The sequence below is a fragment of the Varroa jacobsoni genome, unplaced genomic scaffold, assembly GCF_002532875.2.
Source record: "Varroa jacobsoni isolate VJ856 unplaced genomic scaffold, vjacob_1.0 scaffold_1017, whole genome shotgun sequence".
Taxonomy (NCBI): Eukaryota; Metazoa; Arthropoda; class Arachnida; order Mesostigmata; family Varroidae; genus Varroa; species Varroa jacobsoni.
Window position 1 is genome coordinate 55,063 of NW_019213919.1, and position 24,207 is coordinate 79,269.

Consider the following 24,207-nt stretch of genomic DNA (forward strand, 5'->3'; position numbering starts at 1 on the left):
TATATTCCCTAGCGAAATAACTGATCAATTCCCCCAAACCGTTTTACGTCCGAAATATTATAGATGACATGTCAACGAACGCATGGCGTTCGTGGCCGGAGACGTCTGCTTGGGGAATTATCTAATTGCTTTGTAGGAAAGGCCGAACGACCTGCCACCTTCAATTCGCAATATTTAGGTCAGTTGCGGTTAGCACAGAACCGGTCCAAGCCGACCTGCCTATCGTTACTTCAAAGACGTCTCTGGCATATTAAACGACGTAACGAAGTGGCTCAATTCTAAATCGGCTTGAGAAGAATCAATTGGTAAAGTAATTTTGTTGACTGTACGATTGGTCTATACGGGCGCGGCACGTTGCTCTTCAACTTCACAGCTGCTTATCAGTCAGCGATAGGTAATACGTACCTCGTCTCAAGTAGGGGTTAAACAGACAGTCACATTACAAGTTTAGCGGGTCCGTAGTCTCTGTACTGTAGGTGAGTACTGAGGCTGACTCTATAGATACGATGGAGCGATAGCTGGAAACGCACTTAGACATGCATCGTATATACTGCTGGTGGTATCGGATTAAACGTCCATGAATCTTTTAGGCTCTTCAAGCCGCTTTCAACACTTGGCCTATGCGTAGTGTCCAGGCGTTGACTTAGCAGATATTGCACTTGTTCGCCGATTGCGTCACTAACCGTGATTTACGATTGCCGTCAACAACAGAAGGCACTCTAGGCGAAGTACACAGGATTTGCTCGGTTCTCGCTAACGTTTCCTTAATTAATTTCTCTACAAAAAAAAGTAACGTAAGTGTCTACGTACGAAACGTGGATTTATGATGAACGAAATGAGAAATAAATTAAGAATTCCTGGGTACAGATCACTGCAGATAACTGCAATTTACATCATTGCAATGCAGTGATACTAATGGTATGGCATCAATATGTGCCTGTATATGTGAGCGGTATGTCTAGTATAGATATATGTTGAGCACCGCTCTCTAGAAGGGAACGCTGTCGTTACTGAACTTTGTCTGAAATCGATAAAAATGTTGCCTAAATTAGCAATTACGTTAACCTCGCTCCTTACCTTGTTGAGATGGTTGTCCTGCTGTAATCAGCGGGGTCTGAGGCGCGGATGGTGCACCAGGTGGGTGAGTGGCCGGTGCAGGTCCGACCCCGAACTGTTCTGCATGGGCGCCATAGATGGGTTGCTGGACATTGCCAGCAACGCCCGACGCAAAATCTGGGTCGAGGTCACCGCTGAGATCCGACGAGGAAAACCTTCGATAATTGATTACAGCGTGTAACGAAAACAACAAAAGCGTTAGTACATCATCAATACCTTCATATTTGCCATTTATGGATCATATAAAGAGTACTACATATGCTTCACGAAAACGCTTCACCAATTACAATATCTGTCGTTTAATTTAATCACTTTTTATTTAATGCTGTGTCGAATGGTGATTTTAGCCAGTTTCGGTTGGAGGCTTAATTTTATGTCAGTGGCAAACGGCGTACAGGATCTCAATCGTATCACGCACCTTTCGGCAACCCGCGGATTTTCAAAAAGTTAAGAAGACAAAACCCTCATTACGCTCATAAAGTGGTGCTAGTAAGATTTGTGTGTTATACTACTAAATCGGTAGAAAAATATTAATGAGCTTGTGGTATTTGAAAACTCTGGGACTACGTAAGTAGCTTTCAACCAAGATGATCTCATTATCAGTCTCCACACGTTGTTCAAAGGCGAAGAGTCCAAGATGCTTGACTGACCATGCTGTAACTCTACGAATATGTGCCTTTCATGGTGGTTACGCCTTGATATAGACGTGCTAACGTTAATCACAAAAAGGCTTTATAGCCTTAAACGTACATGATTTGTAAACGGTTCACATATCGTGACTTTTTCGAGCCGCAGGCCCTTGTGCAAACCAGACAAAGTGGCAATATTGGAGTTTTCAGCTATATTCAGCCTCATAAACCATAAGCTTCTCGCTAGCAGGCTGAGCCCTTCTACCGAAGAATAAAATCAAAATCTAGATATTTTTTTAAAATGATTATTGTGGGGCTGCTTTCACTATGTCAAAGCGTCTGGCCTATTGTTTTTAAGCATCCATTCCTCTGTCCGTATACTTGACAATGATATTATTCCGTGTCTATTAATTACCCTAGCAAGCGGCTCGAAGTATGGCACAATTACCTTGATGTCGATTTTGTGTAGAACGCTTTCCTCTCGACAATTAGATACAAACCCAAGTTTAGTACGAGAATCTTCCGAAGTAATCTCATATCAGACCCAGCAGCTTTTTCAAACTGAAGGCGATTCGTATCGATCGAGATTATTCTACGACACTTACTTTTTTTTCCGATAACAAATTTACAGAAGCCTAGAAAATAACATTCGATCAAATGAGCTGCTCGTTACATTATTTCGAAACAGACTATTTCTGAGCTCTGTCGGCCGCTAAGCCGATTCGGTTGCGGTATAGACATTAACCAAGCATATCATTCACTTCAGTCGCACTTCAATTGAAAACGCCTTTTTCTCCTAGGTTTAAGGCTACAGAATACGCGACACATCTACACACGAGAAAATATACAAGCTCTCACTCGTGAGTAGAATAGTTTTCGAGATGCTGCAATGAGAAACAATTTTCTTGCCGTAACGGATGACCTCTGTTTGATACATTGAAGTTCAGAACAACGGGTATATTACCTAAGCCAATGACCTAAGAGAGACTGAGAGATTTCCCCACAGTGACCAATGATGAACGACGCTGAATGGCGTAAGTAAACCTTGCTCGCCGTTAGTCAACATAAATAGACACCAAGCCATTGGGCAGCTGTAGCAAATAGCAAGTAGAAGTCAATTAGCAGACGATGGAACTCGCAGGGCTGCTTAATATTGGATAGTCTATGTTGGCGTCAGACCACCCGTCAACCGAACGATGACTAAAAAACGCTGTAAAAAAGTCATTTAGATATTATCTCAGGCAAGGTGCTAATAACATGTATGGCCACAAAGAGCCACCGCGGCCATCTGCTCAAGAACAGTGGGAAAGATATCAGATGGCAGTAACAGAGGTTCTTCAAAGCACGATTGCCTATTCAATTATGAAAGAATGCTTAATGGTGCGATCTTTCTAGAAGTAAGGTTCGAAATGAAGCTATCGCGGGAAGTGATAGCACCGCGATCGAGTACACCGCATTTACGTAAACTGGTAATGATCTGAAGATAATTTTCTCATGCTGACCGTAAGTAGTACAAATCACTCCGCTTCAGCTCCGATCGTATGTTGGCGGCTGCCCTGAACGGTTCCGATGAAGAAGTTGTCACAGTACGAGCTGTGTGCACCGTAGTGGAATCGAATCTATCAAGGGTAGCGTAGCGTATTAGGTAAATATTTGTGACGATGCTACCGAACGTTTTTAAAACGTAACAAATATTGCTATCCTTCGTTGACAGCCTGTGGGAAGCCAAACTGGATAGCTTGTTGTATGAGCCCATCAACTCGCGACGTCGTCTTGTTCATACCCGGAAATTAACTTGTCAAATAAATACGTCGCCTTAGATTCACTTAGGACCAAGTGATTAGTTCGTCGAGACCGTGAGTTAGAAGTTTACTTATACGCAGCCGATAATTAAAGGACAAAGACACTAATTATGTATCATTGGCTGTGATGTAGTTATTCCTATCTATTATAAACTACTCAATCAGGCTTGTTGGTCTATTTTGATATTGATAATCTCAAAGAATAATTATCTATTTGAAGTCAACTTTATAAGTAGAACATAAAGAAATCTTTTAGGATGCTCAATGTGTTTTTGTTGAACGAGTTAGATTTTTCTGAGCGACGGAATTCGGCTTATTGATTAGACAGTCTTATTTACTTGGACTAGCAGCTGACCAATTCGATTTTGTAACTAATATTCGGTTTATTTATCATACGATTGCCAAGAAATTTTACCTTCTCTTCAAGAAATTCGTAGTCGATGTGAGGCTCTGTCTGAACGAGAACGAAATTTTGCCCCTTTTAAAGGTTCCTGCTGAGAAGAATATCGGCCTGGTGGCCCTCTAGGAGCTGACAGCTGAAACGAAAGATTGAACAATATTTTATCGTACGTTCGTAATGCTCACATGTATTTCTATAGCTATCTAACGGTCATGTACAAAAGCTTGGACGACTGGTTGAAAATTATTTTCCCTAGGAAGCTTGAAGTTTCTAATGGTCTTCATTTTGATTGCAAGTACTTCACTATAAAGATAAAATGGCTAACTAGTCAAGGTATATTTAGCGAATTTTTAATAATAATAATTTAGCAGATAATTAAATAGGAAAAAAATAGATAAATAACCAATGCATACTTGGATACTTGAACATTTTGTTTCAGCTAATTTGATCACGTACGTAATTTTCTTACGTAGTTTCTGTGTCATTCCTTCAGTCCTCCCACATAATAGATAATTATGACAATGATATTATATCTTCACAACTTCTTAAATTAAATTAGAAATATATAGATGATACATATTATACGTTCAATACGATGTACGATCGTTGTTCCGATTTATAAGCTTAAACAGGTACCGTTGACTGGAATCGACTGTGGGCGCCAGTGCGTCCTATAAAAGGCATTCTGTTTTTCTGCCGGGTTTTGTAAACATAATATGGCATCCATTGTGTAGTTATTTCGATCTAATTGATCTTATGTCCGCGATGAGGCGCGCTTGAAGTGCAACGAACGAAACTGCAAGTATGAAATGCTTTGGAAGAACGCTGATAAGGACGTTCACATTATACATACACATGTGTGTATAACAGACAGTTAATAATAAATGAAAGCCCAGACTGGTTTAGCCTAGGACCTAGATGGCCTCAGTTCGCAGTGGCATCTATTATTACAACAACAAATAGAACAATTTGTTTCAATGGGTTACGTTAGAAGTTAGCGATTTAGTATCCCAGTGAAAAGTTCCGTGCGGGTCATTGGAATGGGAGCGAAACGGTACTATCTAGCATATTAGTCTAGTATAGGCTGAATAAATCTGACTGGCTAGTCTCTGTTTACGTTGCGGGCAATACGTCAACATTGTATAAAACGTTACTGCGCCAAATTAACCATGGCTATTGCCATAGCAACATTTCCATGCCATTCTCACCCGGTTTCAATTCTTCACGCTCTAGTTAAACGTAACGTGCAGCAGGTCTGTAGTGGGTAATGTTTAGCGTTCGTAGTAGTTTTTTTACGGACCATCAAGCTCAAAGGCCGTACAAGGAGGGAGGAGGCATCAGTTGGATTAGTCAAGATAGAAGCTCTTCACCGGTCAAACGAATCTGCCAGTAACCTGTTCTGCCGCAGGCCACAATGTCATCATGCGAAAAAGGTCAACATGACAGTAGGCCATGTGTCAGGAACGATTTTTAGCTATTCTTTCTTGACTACGTGATTGAGATACACTCGAAACGGCGGGTCTCGAGAACATCTTGTGGTTATCACGCGTGGTTTTTACGAAATTAGAAATGAATGTCTGTGTACTAATGTCTCTGGACAAACTGGAATATGTTAGAAAAAGGTGTTTCAATTACTGTTGCGTCCAAGCCATTTGATAAGCACTTACAAATGGAAAACCACTATACTTACTATCTAGTACAGGTCATTGGCAAAGTTTGAGCTGGTAATTTCTGCTCTTTAGCTAAGGGTGTAGCGGTGTAAGACGTGCGCCCACCTTGTTACGCTAAGTCAAACCATCTGACGGACTTCCAGTCAATTCTCTGTTCATTAAAATTACAAGGATCCATGACGATGTCATTATTTAGGAGCAAACCTGACTTAATGTATCCTGTTTTTCGTCACCGTCATATTCTGAATTATTGAGTTTGCCACTACAAGACACGGAATTAAGCAAGTAACGGACTTTTGATTTGCCCGGCAATTTTCAACTGAGTCTGTCAACACATTTGTAGATATCATCAGACGTGTAGAAGGGACCAGGTAACACTACAGCCCCTATCGTACAATGCTTGTGGTTAATCATTGCCGAAATGTTCCGTAAATAAAAAAAAATGTCTTAGACCGGGTCAGTCATCGCATATTTTACATGAATCCAACCTCTACAGTAACAAAAAACGTGATAATAGCAGTAAAATATGAACTTTTTATTTGAATCTGAAGGCTACTACAATGAACTTCAAAGGCCTAAGCTTATTAGGAAAATATAAGAAAACGTTGCAGGAATTGGCTGCGGCGACCTATCCCAAAAACTTTTTAGATTAATCGAACGTATTAGAACGAGAAATAAAGCAGTTTTTAACTACCCTTTTATGCAACCAGCCAATTGATTGCCAGCTCCATTCTTGTCCCGCCATGACAAATACGATTGCTCATAGAACGCGCATCGTAAGATATATAAACTTCTTTTTCTAATCCTGCGATTAGTCAGCAATCCGCGTTAGGTAAACAAACAAAGTATTATTAATGCGTTATCTTTGAACTGGATTAATCGCGCAGGACAAACAACAGCATAGAAACAGATCGCGCTAAATAGCTAATAGAGTTTCATTTATGGCTGGTTGTAGACACATCCTTATTCCGATTTTTATTCCATTTGTGAGCAACGACTGCTTAGGGAACGTCTAATTCAAGTGATATTGGTACGCTATGCTACAATATAACAAGCATATCAAATGATTTTTGGGTGGCCTTTCAATTTGGGTGGCCTCGTTGGTGCTTTTCGATGTCAGCGCAAAGCTTTCGTTCTACTAGATACATATAATTATCGCAGCGTTGGAGAATAGTTCCTACGCTGGGCTTTACCGATTCTCCTTGGCCGTCAAGAGCGGCCATCGATATTGGGTTATAATCTTGAAAATAACCACGAAAAAGTCGAAACATTGTGATGGAAAAATGTAACGAAATATTTTATCTATAGTTCTAAACACGAAGTGTCCAGTTCGTTATATATAACCTGTGCGAGCACCAGGGGCAAACTGTACTTTTTTTTCGCCCTCTAAACCGATGGACTGGCGGGCCAGCAGGACTGGAACAACAATGGCAATTTCGATTAGATATAAACGTATCTACAGTGTAGTAGTATATTTGCTTCACATAGCCCTACATGCAGTATTGTGATTTTTCAGTATGTCCTACTAACAAAAGTTCTACAACTATGAACACTGAGAACAAACTGTTCTAACTACGAAGCACACATAATGAACTTAAAAACTCATTGACATGCATGAGCATAGCTGCGTTTCCATTAGCAGTATCGTAAGAAGGAAAAAGCAAAAGCTTATCTTGAGAGTTAGTTTAAAAGAGGCAACTAAAAATTCTCGAACTCTCTTTTTTCGTAAGTTAGATTTCATCACATTAGACAGAAATAAGTTAGAAAATCAATGAGATGGGCAAACCCTGAACTATTGTGGGAATATAGTTAGTTAGAGGAAGCGAACGATCAGAGAACTGGGCTAAACTCTCAGCCGCTACTAGGGCTAGCTTTTTATTGAGACTACACGAGCCAGAAGGGAGAACAGTATCTGCTGTAAGATTGCAACGAACTACTGAAGGCCTAAGTGAAATCAATATCACTCAAATTTATTCGCCTTTGCTGATAGTAGTAAAAGACTTCATATATACAGGTCAATAACGCATTATCCCAGTACCAGAAAGAGCATATAATACCATTTAAAGCATTTTATGTTACCGGGGTTGAACAAATTTCTATATGTTTCAATAACGTGCGCAACTCCAAGCATAGAAACAGGTTTTCATAGGCAAAAGGCAACCTGGCGAGATTCAAGGTGTCAATGGTCGTTGTCCTGTCTCTACGCCTAAGCTTCGCCTCTGTCAGGTTTACACTCACTCCTATATCTGTGACTGCGGAGTGAAACCGGGTTGGAGCTTGGAACCTCTTTGATTCGTATATCATTAAGTCGTCTCCATAGAAAATTATTTCGACTGACTTCCTCAGCCCTCCTCATTGCAAGATGCAGAACAAGAGTGGGCTTAGATTGTTTCCCAGGCCAATCGTCTGTGCGAAGGGCGGAAGTTTGGGCACTCCGTCATCGATAGTTACTCTGTTCTCCTGTAGAATCAGAGCTATAAGTTTAGGCACATTCGTAGGGATACTTGCTTTGGCTACCGTGAACATAAGTTTGTCTTTGTGTGTCAAGGTGAAGGCTGTCTTTAAGTCGATGAGCGCGTAGCGGATGGCATGACATCAGTCATCAGGATACTATATACCGCTTCTGTGGAACGTTCTCTTGAGAAACCATATTGCTCCGTTGAGATGGCGTGTACATTTTCTAAGTACCTATTCAGTTCCTTAGTCAGCAAGCCGAAGAGCAGCTTATGCCAAACTTTTTTTTTTCATTACTTCTCGTTACAATGATAATGCGATTGAGTCGCCCATTCTTTTGGGGATCACTGAGAGAGTTGCATCTCTCCATTGGGCTGAGAGTGTAGCAGTGTATAAACGTATGCTGCAGTCCCTATTTGAATCGGCGATTTTCTTATATTAGTTCCCGCACTGTGAAGCTTTGTGGAAGAACATCGTTTGGTATTGATATTCCTTTTTCTCATGCTGCAGGGAAAGAAAACACCACATGTGGTACTGTATCCCTTGATTCAAATGTCCCCGAGAATCAGTTTATAAGGGCCGCCGGGTTGATTTGGTACGTTATCCACTTGTATGGTTCTGCATTGGCTACTAAAGTTTTCAGCTGTTGAAGGCATTGTCGCCTGAACACGTTAAAAGACAGATATTTTTAAAAACAGAGGTTAAAGGGTAGGACTCAGGTTATACCTAGGCTATAAGCCTAGGTCTTCCCAGCAAGGTTGCAAGTATAGCTAAACCTCGGCCTATGTTTCCCAGAAAAACGAAACGGCTGTATAGAAAACTGTATCAATTAATTAGGTTCTGGGCCTAAGTTTCGGTATTCAGCATGTCAGGTATAGGGAAAACTTGAGGGGTGCGTTCCAAGAGTTTCTCTATAGTTATATCGATTATTGAGCTTCCTTAATGTCCTAATAAAATCGGTGCCAAGATCGGATGGATTGACCGACTAACGAGCCACCAAAACAGTTGGGCCAGTCGTCGACAATGGTCAAAAGAGAAGTAAGATAAGAAGTGTTCCCAGTCCACTGACAAGCTTCCTCATCCAGGTTGATTCTAAATCAGCCAGTCGAACATAGGCTGTGACAAGACATAGTTGCTGGCCACGAAAGGTAGTAGCGTTATTCTTTACTAGACACGACGTGAGATCTCCTACCTTGTACAAAATGGGACTAGTTTCATTAGGAGATCTTAGCCCGAGGCTCTTTACTAAAGGGCAGCGCACAGAATAAAAATGAAGGACATTTAAAGATTTAGTTGCCTAAATCTTCGCCAATAGAGCCAAATAGAGGTGCCAGAGTTGCAGCCCCTGTGCAATTCATAACACCTCCTTGAAGCTTGGCCTCACTTTCAGCTTAGTGGTCGTCTTCGGAAATAGCTGCGGTGATTCAACTTGTCGCCTACCGGAAACCAGCCCTTCAGTCTTCAGTTCTGCCAGAACCATTGGCTTGGTACTGCCTTTCCCGTTGGCGGTTTTTTAACGGTGGCTTTGCTTTGCAGCGATCAGCCTTCCTGAAGTTAGCATTGGGAATTTAGTTGCGCTGACAGGATTTGCTGTTCAAGTCTTTTTGTGTTGCCATCATCGATGGTCTGTTGGCAAACTTCTTCTGATTTACTTTTTTGGAAATATTGCAGGCAACCTTCGCGATTACCTTACTCTCGTAGCTGTACTGTTCACTTCCGACGATTGGGGACTGTGATATAGGGAACGGAAGAACCGAGAACCTTGCATCTTCTTGACCCACTTTTTTTTTGTAATAAGATCATTGGCCGCTTCTAACCCGAGACACGAGGTAATTAACATCTCCAAAAAAACTCCCCACCCTGCTGCCATATCTGTTTTTCAGGTTCTGCGCAGCAAAGGTAAGCGGGCTGTTAAAACTCTCCAGCTTGTCTATCAGTCCTGTTAACACATATCTCTGTTTCACAGACGGCAATATCGAAGTCCATTTTCGGGAGCCGCACTAATGTTTTATTGTAAAGAATATATCTTAGCGTGGGACTGAGACGCTGTGGAGGCAAGGCTGCCGCCCACCACTTGCGTTGTATTTTGTAGTTGAGTAGAAGTCGGCCTCCCGAGGGCCTCTCCAAGATGTCTTGCTTTTTATAGTCGGCCACCGTCACCGTTCCCTATTCTTTTTTTTATTTTGCTTCTACGTTTGATTCCTTTTCTGTCAGTTCGATCAGTCGTGAGAAATAAGAACGTCCCGAGACCCATTGGTTCGTGCCCCAGCGAGCAAACCGTTCACAAACTGTTCTATTTGCTACTCTGACGTTGCCATTTGGCATACCCTCCAACATGGTTTGCCTGCCAAATTGGACCAGTCTCTTCGATAGGCGACTTGCAAGCGACTTATCTTACTCTGTTGAACTTCAAACAGCCCACCTGTGCACGGTCTTGCAACCGTTTCCACTGTCTAGTCTTCATTCCCACTGTCCTGAGCACGATAATTGCGAAAGGAAAAGGACTTCGGTCTATACTCTGATGAATGTAGAATGTGCGTCGCCTCTTGCTGTCGTAGCCTATGGGTCCAGTGGGTCACCTGCACAGCTGGCTCAGATTTGTTGTTGGTCCTATTGATGTTACGCCTGGGCTGGTGTGACCAGTTATCAAATGGAAGCCCATATCATAATCTAGTGATACGGGCATCCTCTATTCTGTTTTCCGACCCGTTTCTATGGGCCGGGACCTTACATTACGCATGTGTTCAGTAAAATTTATATATTTGGATGATACATACGCAATGCTCTCCTCCGTATTTCTAAAAGGAAAGTTATATAAATGATTTTTAAAAAATTGCACCTTTATTGCAATACCGCAGAAGCAGCAAATGATCTTTTGATCAAATGAACTATTAATATTTTTAATGAGCTTTCAGTAGCTTTTCATCGAAGGAGTGAATAGCTAAACGAATGATGTTTAAAAGCTAACCAAGCGACGAATAGAGTACAATAATATACAATTTCAATAACAGTTCATTATACCGTCATCGTGTTATAAACGAACGCAACTTTTCAATAGGAGGTAAAACAATCGGATTACAAAGGCCGATAAAAAGGTAAGTCAATATAATGTTTGTTATGCTGTTTTCATTTCGCCGTCACAATCTTCTGTTGATTCCGCACTGTGGTGAGCGGAACAAACTTCCCATATGGAGCCGCAGCATTACTGTATTGGTTAGGCAAATCGCCCGAATCACAGAGTTTCGTGGCCTAAACAAACAAGGTCTAGGAAGCTGGAAGGAACAGACAGAGAGTCTGAACCCATTTCTGTTTCAACAAACAATCCTTTCCTGTTTCAAACAAAAGAACAGGCGTATCGTCTTATACCTCATGCACACCGAAAAAGTGCACTCCGATATATAGAGTCAACTGCCTCAGTCAGATCTACGTATAACGACATGTCGGCGACGGACTATAGCGCCTATAATACGAGCCCATGCACAGCAAGTTGTTACAGTTTCTAATATAGAATAACTTATATTGCGTGTGGTTATAAAAAGTACTGTTAACGCAGTTACCGTACAACAGAGTGCTGATGAATAGTTGTTAGATCTTGTAATCAAAAGGTAACATTTGATTCGGGCAAATCGGACAGTTATCACTTTGACGGAAAATTTACTTGGATTACCTGTTAGTTAATTTCTTATTTTATTAGTCTCCTGCGAAAAACAAAGCAGCATGAACTAAATTTTTGCTGAGTAATGAACTCATGAGTGAACATTGTAATTCGTCGATGCTAGAATTTGTTTCCATCAAATGTTTTCCAGAAATGTCACGGAATAACATCTACGCGGTCGGCCAGTACGAGCCTATCAAGTATCATCCAAAACCATTTCAGACGATATCTGAGTCCTGCTCCATTCTCTCGAAACTGCGTTATTGACGTCTGAAGGAAGTTAGTCATCACAGAGTATGTCAGAGAGCTTTTGCGCTCTGAATAAACGACGCACTCCCTAATGTACCATTTGATAGGCATATATCAACATGAAGATGTGAAGAAGCAAAAGTTTTTGTAATACTCCCCGCAATGTTGATTGATTACGTCAAATTTCCATAGAGGTTAACCCGAAGACTCACTGAAATGTACGATTTCATACCAAGACGTTGAAGGAAAAAATAAGTACAAGTCGACCCATGACTTCGGAATCACCTACTATGGTGCCGTCGAACGGTTCAGTTGTTCCAGTGAGTCAGTGAGATTTGCCCGTAGGCCATAGGCCAGCAGGTTCAATTTTAGGGCCGAACCATTATTCGGAAGTCACGGTAGAGTCTTTTATATCATATCAACGTAGCTATAGCCGTAACGGTAACAGCAATAGAAAAGGAAGCTTTCCGCATATGTTTCCGACATCGACGCTGCCATGAATCTAAGATTTCCGTATACCTTTAACTATAGCCTGCGTAACTTCTTAACGATATCGTAGTTATCTCTCTCCTGAGAGATTTATTATAGCACTGTACTTCGGGTAGACATGTCAGTAACTAATTGCAAGTTACAAAATAACGCTCACATCTCTGCTGTAGGGCTAAACTGAATTTTGCAATCTCTCCTTATCATTTCGATCGCGTAAAATCGAACTGAAACAGCTTTGTTAAGCAGCACCTAGTTATGTACAATACGTAGATTTACAATAACTGAAGAGAAAAAATACAAGGATCACAACATTGCGGCTAATAATAAATGACCCACTTAAAAATTAGTTAATCCTGACGGATGCGTTATCTACTTGCGCCGTGAAGCATTTGAATATTACCTATTACTCATCCCAGTCCTCGAAAGTGGCTGTTGGAACTATGCACTTTTTCAGGTACACGTTATACGCAAAACACGTTCTGGAATGCCCTTTCAAAGCTGAAGCCTTACTGCTTATCAGTGTATGGATGAAGCGTCAGTAATGATAAGAAACCTAAGATTCATCTTTAAGTACAATGAAGATTATTGTCATATAATTTATTCATTAAGGAACTGACAAGGCCCTTGACGTTTACCGCTGGTAGGCAGTAGGGAGCCCGCTTCTGCCACCAGCGTTACACGGTATTCACAGGAAACGGAGCACCATCGGCCCAGCAGGGAAGATAGGATAATGCGTTCCGATAAAATGGCTGTGTGTCCTGATGCGCTGAACGAAAATGAATGTCAACAATTAGCCTTAATACATTATATACGGATGTCAATATATTTAGAAATTAGTAACAACATGATCATCACTATCTGTTATCATGATTCGCGGGGTGAAAGAAATATTTTTTCGTTGCTGGCTATGTTTCGCGGCCACACGAACGCCACTAATCTGTCACTTCTCTATTGTATATATATACGTAAACCTGATAAGCGTGTTAATTTGTCGAGCGAGAACGTCTTCAGCATTGCAAATACCTCCTGGGACGTAACTGATGTACGGCCGCCAGATGATACTATAACACGTTAGCCACCCATTAAATCATGGCGTATCACTTGGTTTTGCTATTGTCTTCCCAGAGCCAAACGATCTTTGCTTACATGCGAGAAAATTCATTTTCAGTTTCGGATGACCTAGTGGTACGACTCTGTCTCTTTTAAGCCAAACTTTCACTTCAACATCTCGGTTGAATACTTTTATTTATCCTTATTCAGATGAGCCGGCATGTGAGATGGACAACTGTTCCGTCCCATGCTAGAGCCTTGTTAAGAAATCGGTAGGAGCTTGAAGCCAGTTATCTCATTACAAACCATTTACTTTCAGCTACCGTTTAAAAGCTATTATTTTTCGCGCCCTATCCATTCGTTCTAACTGGGTTTAGTTGTTGGCTTTATTCGTTGCTGACCTTTTCAGAGGTCAAACGATGGTAATATTGCATCGATTGTTGAAAGTCTGGTCAAAACGATCGGTGGACAAACGATGGAGGCTAGAAACCAATGAAGCTAAGCTCATCTTTGGGATTATGCCTAGCGCCTCTTTGTCTTGCGACAAACGAACAATGCTACATGTTTTCTAGAAAACTCATGAGCTGGTTCCGGGTGCGATTTTATCAAATTATAGAAACGCTAAATTTGAAAGCAAGAAATCCTAGACAAGAGAATTTTGTGGCATTAGCAGACCGATGGACGTTGAGTTCTTGAGGTAGGTGTTTTTAATTTATAGACAGTGGTCACTCCCTTTAAATTTGTTAAATCATTATTTAATGATGCAGTAGATAAACGCAAGGAACGCTATGGAGCAAATATTTTATATGCAATATTGATGTAATACTAAAACATATCGTATCGGCAAATCCCCAATCAGTTTAAACCACATGCACGACACATACAACACAGCCTTTGTGAACAGGAAAAAAGCATTATTATTGTATTATTATATTGTATATATAAATAACAGGAACACAATTAATACATAGCCAGACTGAGGACAACAGAATACAATGAGAGAGTTCCGTTACATCAGATACTCGTCCCACCGATTTCTCACTCTCAGATCGCTAGGTCAACTGCAAAAATCATGTGATTGACACCGAAAGACAAAGGGCCTACTCAAGGAACATAGACTCCGTTTTTACCAGGTCAAATCTTTGGCTGACAAATGATTCTTTTAATGATGGATCTGCAAATTGATTGACGTTGGACAAAGGGGCACCGTTAGATCTCTGACGTCATCGATACTACCATTTGCATAGCTCATTACATATAGCAAAAATTGGTTACTTCTGATGGTGGGCGGTTAAGTGTAAGTCCCTCATCCATATGTGTCATCATACATGAATTCAATTTGATTTAGTCGACGCTATACTGAGCCTATTGGTATCCGTACCTTAAGCTCACATAAAATATAGCCTGACGCTGGCAAACAACATAGGCTTATGTAATTAAATACATACGCATAGAAGCCGTTGTAACTGCTTTTTTTTGTATCTAGATTAAACTAGAACCTTCAAGCGATATACCCGTACACAAACATAGATCAGCCTCAGAATATGTTTTGTAAAGTTAACGTGACTGCTTTGTAAACCGCCATTGCGATCATAAAAAATTTTTGTACACGTTCCACTTTAACGTTTACATATTATGCTAAGCCCTTATGTAAACCGTAGATTCTCTGATTCCAGGTCACGAGTATTCCAATAATTGAAATCTAGGAAGAATGAGTTGGAAGAGTCTGGTTTTTAATTAAATGATGGTTAATGATGAATGGTTAATTAAAATGTAGTGCACAGCATGTACTGTGCATTACATTTTAGTCAATGACCATCTTCAATGATCTTTCAACAAGCCTAGAAGTCTATAAATATATTTTTGGTTGTCAATCAAAATTTAAAAGTTGCATAGAAAATTATGGTCGCCCAAAAATGTGTGAGTCCTGCTGATTTGTAGATCAGGCGCCAAATCTCCGAACTAACAATAGATATTGTTCACAACCTGTTTGTTATCCAGGCTGGGTCATAAGTTCGACCCTGAAGGACACTGACAAGAATGTGATATTCACGCTTCTTCAAGTACTAAATCTACCCTCTTATGTCTTACTTGTAGTTTTCTTGTGCAGTTGTCGTGTGCAGCATAAGTTATATTGGATAAATAAACAGGTTAAGCAGCTGAGCCGTCTAAAACTCTGTGACGCCACACAGGCTGGAAAACTGGGCGTGCCGCCGATGTTGCGAAGTTCGGCCTCCTGGCTACCTACGCCACACTCATTTCTATATGTCTCTACGTAACCTCGAAATGTCGTATGCTTTCCGCGAGTGGGCATACAGCTTGACAATACTGTGAATTCTAAGGCCAAGCGATAACCCCCTGGTGATCAAATGAGCCATGCTCCGGTCGGTCAATATGGGCTACATAATTAAGCACATATGACAGCGTCTCCCTTATACACGTGCAACTGCCTGCATGGCCTTAACGCTGACAACCTAAGCTATCTTTCTTGGCAGTTCTGTCCGCGTTGCCATACGCTAGCACTATAATATTACGGCTCGCTTAGTATCATCTATAACATAATTAGGGTTACCCGATAAAATAGTATGTGCAATATTTTTAGGCTCGAAACGGCAATCCCTACTTACCCAGATAGGTCGCTCGTCTGTGTCACTAGAAATAAGGTTATGTTCCTATTCATTACATATAGTATCGACTTTTTTTGAGCTGATGTGCCGAGTTAAGGTGGAGATGTCATATTGAAACGCGTAGTACTATCGGTCAAATAGCACTGCCTTATTTCGGGATGTTCTCCAAAAACCTTTAAGTGTCAGATCGAACATTTCATAGCCCATGAAAACACGAAGAAATTGATGTCGATCCGACCTTAAGCAAATGCCAACCATCGGAACCTCTCGCAATGACGAGGATATAAACAGAGGCATATTGTGAAAATTAAATGTGAACCCGTCACTTCGTGTTCGACGTACTTGGGTTTAATATTGCCGATCTCCGTTTCAATTATCTCACAGAAATACGCGTAAACGCGATTCAACTTTCCGAATCTCTAATTTGAAATATGTTTCACTGTACATCGCGAGCTTCACAACCGCCAGGCAAACGATATTTTGAAACAAGCTTGAAATCGGGTTCTTATCTCGTTCCTAATTTTATTACAAAGAGATAAAAAAAATGTTGACTAATAAACCAACTCAGATCGTCACAACAATCTTTAATTCATATATAGGTGCAATAGCTTCATTCACACGAGTTTTTACGGAACATTTCGTATTTGGCTCTAGGCAACGGCTATGTTGTTATTTAAAAGGAACACAGTTCATACATAATCGAGCCTTGAGGGGCTTCTATTAATCATTCCATTGAATCGTTTGCAGAAACGCCAGTAAGTTACTGCCAATACTGAATATTTTGAATTTTAAACCCAAGCATTTTATCACACAGCTAGCTATCAGCACGAGACAAATTATGTCTATGCCCGCATTCGAATTTAGACCACCGCGTGCGCTTAAGATTAGCAGCTGAACACGCTCCCCACTAAGTTACGACGGGATGAGGTACCGCGGGCAAAAGCGGGCCCCTCTGAATACAATCGAATAGCAACAATACAGGTAATGACTCTAGGATTGATAAATCTGTTCGCATACTATGTGCTAGAAAGTCCTGGCAATCCCAGACGTCCGAGGCTAATCATAACAAAAGGAAAATTACGGAGTTCCTTTATAATGCTTGAACAGGCAAGCGCACTGTAGAACGAGGGTCCCGAACGAGCGAACCAGCCGTGCAAATCAGGTCCTTTCATGCTCGTGCTGCACAAACTTCTGCGCGACTTTTCAATGAACTGGCAAAAAATGCACGAAGGCACAAATAAAAAGAAATCGTAACAACCAAGTGATAAAATGCTCGTTCACAGCTATGTGTATATAACCTGTGTAGTGTAGTTACTTAAAATTATTTGTAAGCATTCATCTAGATAGGGGATGCCCCTGGAGCATCTTCTATATTCCGATCCTACGCGAATACATAACATAAACATCGCCTTTCCTACCAAAATGCGAGAGATACACGCGCATACGCGTGCCACCTTTACCTATAAATAGCCTACTTAGCTCCCAATGTGGTAACACAGAAACGGTTGCCTCCTGACAAATACAGCAGATCGGTTATAGAGATATTAATTTCGCTGCGGGGTCACAATTATGTTATTTAGAATCTAGTGGTAATATATTAAAAAAAAAGCAGTCTATTTGGTACTTAGTGGGCTAATGAGTTACAACTTACCGACCCAACGTTAATTTTTTCGAAGGAAAGCGTAGCCAACTTCCATGCAGGTAACTTATTTCTATGCAAAAAATATTTAACCTTCGAGCGACTTCCCAAATAATGCACTTACCAACTTTAAAATAGACGAAATTTATCTCCAGCATAGACATATGTAGATATACGCTATTTTGGACATTTCTAAAAGCAAACGCAACAATGTAAACCACTATCTCGAAAATTTGAAATTCGCGCCACAAATAGATTACGACAATTTTATTCAGTGCCAATGCGCAATGTTCAGCAAAGGACAAAAAAGGTCTGTCTTAACTGACCATGTCGCTCGTCATCTCATTCGTCGGCCTGGCGGAGTAACGTAAAAAATCTATATATCAGCAGTACTTGTTTACCAATTGTAGAAGAAGCAGTAATATAAAAAGCTTTTTAGTTTAGTTTTGATTTTTTGCTGGTAGCGTGTTTTACAGGGTTACTTTAAGGACGGGTTCCTGTTTTCTGCTTTAAACATAGATACGAATTATCTAAAGAAATCAATCTTTGTGATAGGTCTTATATCGATTTGGCTAAGCATTCCGGAGTGGATACATGAACACTAGCTAGACTCCATTTACAAACTGTACATTCCTTGTCAAGAAGCTTGCTGTTGGCGTCGTCAAAAGCAAAAGCTTGCGACATATAAATCCAGCTTGTGAACAAACACCAGAGAGATACAGAGTCGTTGAGATTTGACATCCCGTGGTAATATATTATCCCATACGATTGTCCGTTGACACTCTAAAACATTATCTCGTGTTTCGTAGTGGAAAAAAATGAAAGATAAACTTTGCGCTTTTCATATCATTGACATCATCCAGGTAGCCACCGCTGTGTTAGTGGTCAATAGCATTAAATTACGGCTTTAGATCCGGTTTCGATGATTCAACTATGGATGACAGATAGGTTGGATGTCTGTCGGCACTTCTGTAACGCCTATTCACAACGACATAGCTTGAGGATTATATGAATAGATTTTGAAAAATTGATTTTTGCTAATATGCTTGTTCGTTAAGAAAACATCTTCTATAGACGTTTCCGACGACGAGATCGTCGCACTTGCGTAGATTCCGGTACTCACTAAAATGTAGTATCGCAGGGGTAGACAAATCGCACAACGGTTTGCATGATTCGCTCAATCGCGCAAAACTGCCAAATATGCTATGCTATAGGACAAATCCTTACTCACATATACGATGCGGTATGCTATAATTTCTTCGGGTACTATAGTAACTATAGCACTGAATAAATTTCTACCAATAATCCCTTTTTGAAACTATATTGTTACCAAGAAAGCACAAACATTATCGATTAGTTCAAATAAACTCGTTTGTAGTTCTTCAGTTGCTTTATTTGGGTTACGAGAAGATATTAATCATGAATCAGAAAGATCATGGCCATGTGTAATACACGCGCGTTGAAAAGTGTACGAAAACCATCGGATTGACAGTAGATGATAGTGCGCCCCGGGACATCCCATCGGATATTTCTTCTACCCGACATTTGAACGACACTTGCTGAATTAATGATAATTTCAAAATCGTCAAAGTGCCAAAAAATGGCGAGTCGTTTATTCAAGTCTGGTAGGAATAAGCCTAGCCTACCCTACCCTACAGAAGCTATTAAATTATCGTTCACACATGCATGCCGCGATGAACGTTCGTGCATCAGCCGGTAGCTTCTTCCATTGTCAGGATACCAGACTGACGACCAACACCTAATGAAAAGAAAGTGAAAATGGTTCAGGACCATCCCCAAGTACGATTCGCTGAAATACTTTGGAGTAGACAATGGCAATGACTACAGCCGAGGATATTATTTCGCCATTGTTATTATCCCAAGTGACGCTCGCAAGTAAGAGGCCAGTGCGGTAGAAATTATGTGACCATCTCTTTATTTTTTTGCAGCTGAGCTGTCCTATAAAAGGTGCATAAGGCTTCATAAATCGTCCATGTTGGGTTACAGACCAGTCTCCGCAATAACGTGAGCTGGGTCAAATAAAGGTTGACCGACCGGAGTCGTTCGCTGGGTCGTAGTAGCAGCAGCAGCAACAGAATCGTAAGGGATGCACAAAGCTACATTGTCTTTGTTATGTTACTGCCAACATAAAAATCTGCTGTAAGCACAGCAGGGGGTAAAACGAACTTTTCTGCCAAAGTAAAAGGGGGGCCGAACCCGCCAAATAAAATGATAACGGCGTTCTTCTAATCTGCATAGCTGCTTATACGAAAAAATAGAACCTAGCTACCTCGTATCAACTAGTAAACTTTAGCACGAATTCGAATAGTTGTGGAGTGTTTGCGTTCATTGATGTATGTAGTAAATTTTGAGATAATTGGCTTAGTATGACCGCGTGCAGTTTTAGCTTCCAGCTGGCTGAAAGGCTTTAACCAGGTCGATAAATGCAACGAAACATCAAGGACATCGGCCAGTCCTTTGAGCACATCAAGTGGCCCAGAACTTACGATTATAACAGCGTCCTCTATACAGTAGGTTATCGTATAAATATGATAAACGCAATACTCAAATGATCAGGAAGCGTAGTAAAAAAAAAAAAAAAGGTGCGTGATTTAGCAGTGCCGTTTCTATAGCCATGACAATTGTCTCACTGAGTACTTGATGATAGAAATAAACAGGCCCCCCTTGGCGAACTCAATTGATTTTTGGAAAAAAAGGAGCTACTTTCTTTTACAGAAGAACTGTAGTTTTTGTTTGATTCTTGAGTTTACTTCTTAATAATAACATCTATTAGCATATGATGTACGAAAGTTCTTTATATGAATTGCATCGACCTACTTGGGTACGACATCCTATATAAATATATTAATTTTTCTGTGCACTAACACACAGAGCTCAATTTGATATTTTTCCTATTAGGTTAGGTTACGCTCTGAATATTGAATAGGTTCCTTTCTAGCAATTGACATCTAAGTATTTATCGATTCCTTTGCCGACGATCAAGAGGGAGCATTAGTAAATCTTCAAGGGAGCCTTGAAGACTTTGTCAGTTTTCATTCACTATAATGTCCATCTGTCTATAGAATTCAACCGCGGGTTCCCATTTTCATTTAAAAATTATCTATACTTAGCGTAACCCAGTGAGTCTACGGTAAACCAAATACTTAGAAATTAACCGCAAAGACTATCGCCTTTCAAGTGTACACTATGTATAGTCGTATATTCAGATAATTAGTATTTTCTCTTCTAAAAGTGTTTCATGAGTGGGGCTTTCGGGAAATCTATCAAGCGCAAATTATCTTGAATTGAGTACTCACGTATAGCAGCGTCCTTCAAAAACTCTCCGCGGTAAGCTATTCATAGTTGATACAATATGTTTGCTCATGAAGGTAAAAGGTGAATACTTCTGACAAACAGAATCTATATAATATATATATATATATATATATATATAACTCGATGCACTTTGCCGGATTTTCGACTGCACTCGGTTGAAAACACAGCTGATTGAACATTCATTTTTAATGTCTCCATGAATCCTAACGCAGATGATAATTAAACTATATTTACAATGTTGAATAAAGTATTACGATCAACCATTCTTCTTACAAAGAGAAAGAATTATATTGGAATCTCTTCTTATGATTGTAAATATTGTTACTTTCGTTGGAAATATCGGACTTTCGCCGTCGTCGAAACATACAAACAAAAAGAAGTCCAAAAAACAAACCACCGGTTGGTGTGATGTGCTATTAATAGGTTGCACTTAGCGACATATTGAAAATTGCCCCTGGTAGGAAATGTTCATAAAGGAGCAGTTTGCATGCTAACTATAAGCTATTCTCAATAGATTTGGCCTGACTTTTCAAAGTTCCGTTACGTTAGTTAATTAAGATTAACTTAATCACTATAAATAAGTTGACGCAATTGACGTTCGCTACAAGGGTCGCTATACAAGACCAGCTCGCTGAAATCTTACATCTCGCCGTATTACAGAGCACTAAACGTGATTCGTCAATAAGGCCATAATCACGCTTGTACGTTACATATTATGTTTAGTGGCGCCGTAAGGTCATTCGCGGCACCATCCGAGCACCATTAAGCCATAGGCCCTGTCTATTTAATCCCATAATTTAAGTCTCTAAGTAAGGTTTATCTATATAACGGAAACGCAACGCGACAAAATGGGCGCACGAAATAGATATATTATATTATCTTTTTATGAAACGGCGTATACCACAGTGTAGCACAATAATATATGTATGTGACAAAAGGGACGTTTCGACAGCTTTTAACGAAATTTCTTTTAACCGTTTAGCGGATGTTGCAGAATCACGCAAAAGACTCTCAGGAAAACAGGCGTACTTTCCTAGTTTTATCCAATAGAAAAAACCTATGTTTACTTATATTTCGGTGGCTAAAACCATGTAGCGGATAGGATTTAACAAATCGTATCAATTTTTGTAAAAATTAACAGCTGACCCGTTCTTTTCGACCAAGCGTACTGTGACATTTCAGATTAGGCATATTCGAAACCCAGATGTATGTTTTCGTTAAAGCTCAACTGGAAGTCCACAGGCCATAGTGCAGTTCTACGATTTGCGTTTTTGTCAAATATGGGCCTGAGCTCCCGTGGCGGACTATCTTGGACCTTTTTTCATTGCTAGCAAGGGGAAATACGTTGTGCGTCGGTTTCATTAGAATCCACAGTTTCAATCGCAAATCATTACAGGTCACGGCTGAATATTTTATAACGTGAAGTTATTTTACGACTGTATCCTAATGGAAGTTTTCTTTACTAATCGCGTTGGTTTGTGAACTCCCTCTACCTAGTCTATACATGGCACATAGTAATAACGAAAGTCGATGGACGAATACACTTCTCGTTAGAGCTATAAAGTTGCTTTGTTGATCTGTTCAAGTGACACGTCCATGAAACGCTGCTACATCGATCGTCACTTGCTCACATCAGCTCCATTCTATAGCACGTAGATGGATAGATGATTGACAACCGGAGTCTGTTCGGAATATTATGAAAAGGGAAAAAGACGCGAGTCTGATTTAGCGATTCTGATAAACGCAGTCCGATCGTAGGCCGCTCCTGCAATCAACTATTAGTGTATCATGTCAGTTCTTTGCGTCCTAGACGCCTCTCAACACGCTTTGGCCATCCCGTGAACGAAAGCTGCCAGCGTATCAGAACAGCATTCTTCTTCATACAATCATATATTCGTTTGTTTACTGGTAGCATCTCTGCCAAGTATAGTGCATTAGCTGATATTAATGGTCTATTAATCAACAAATCTGACGTGTAATATAAACATACGATATGTGGGCTTGCCTCAGACGCCGCCAAAAACTCATACGGTCTGGGATCTAGATCCTTCTGCGAGGCGATCGTATGCTTTAAGATGGCCTGACATGCGCAATAATGCGACTTAAAAGCTTTTAACAGATCCAACTTTTTGCACGTTATGTTATACAATTAGGATATGTCTTGCGTTCTGCAAACAATATGCTATGTTGGCCTATTATCTTCTAGAATTTCATCAAACAAGAAGTATTACACTCCGTGTTTTTCCAACGCAAACGCCGACACAAATGGTAGATTTGTCCCAAATATATATATATATATATGTATACATATATATATATATATATATATATATATATATATATATATATATATCGTAGTTACAAACTATTCTAAACTGGTGCCATATCGTGGGTATAGAAGCCTATAAAACTGCCGTCAGAAATAACTTTTTTTGCACTTAACTGACTGTAAATGCCGCCCATTGTTCCCACAATGCTGAACCATTATCATTTTGTAGTACATAAGACTCTTTCTGATTCTACCTAATGAGACTCGTTGAGGTCTGTCTTTACGTAGCCCTCTAATTAGGTTGAGGCTTCGCGGTCAATTGATCTTTCAACTTGTACGCTTGTTGATGGGCTTGATACTCCACAACAACAGTGTCGGATAGACGCTAGATGGAGCACACTTTAAATTATGGACCAGACTTTCGAGGAAAGAGTAAAAATTTAAGCAATTTGTTAGTAAGCCTCATTGGTTGTCCCATCGGTAATGTTTTAGTAAGAATGACACTTTCGCGATTTATGCGTAGGAGCACCCTCATGGAGTACGGTTCAATATAGCATATCGATTGAATATTGCGTAACGATTATAGATCTCCCCTCCCTTCCCCTGTTTATAGATCAATCCCTTAAACCGATAAGTTTAACTTAGTATCGATTGAGCTAAATAACCTTATTAATGTAACTAGCAAGAACCACAGATAGAACATAGTGACAATGTAAAAAAATATTATGATAATTTGAAAATCTTGTTTATCGAAGAAGTTCAGTGTATGTACAATGCGTCCGGGAGGGTTAATTTGAAATGGTAATTCTCACTGGACAACTT

The 24,207-nt window shown here is 40.2% G+C and overlaps 1 long non-coding RNA gene across 1 annotated transcript in view; it reads left to right on the top strand.

Moving 5' to 3' along the window:
* The first annotated feature begins 2,831 nt into the window (after positions 1-2,831).
* Positions 2,832-24,207, top strand: part of LOC111265826 (uncharacterized) — a 30,051-nt gene continuing 8,675 nt past the window's right edge. The window contains exon 1 of the long non-coding RNA XR_015313207.1: positions 2,832-3,214. This is a non-coding gene — a long non-coding RNA (uncharacterized LOC111265826). The remainder of the gene's footprint in view (positions 3,215-24,207) is intronic.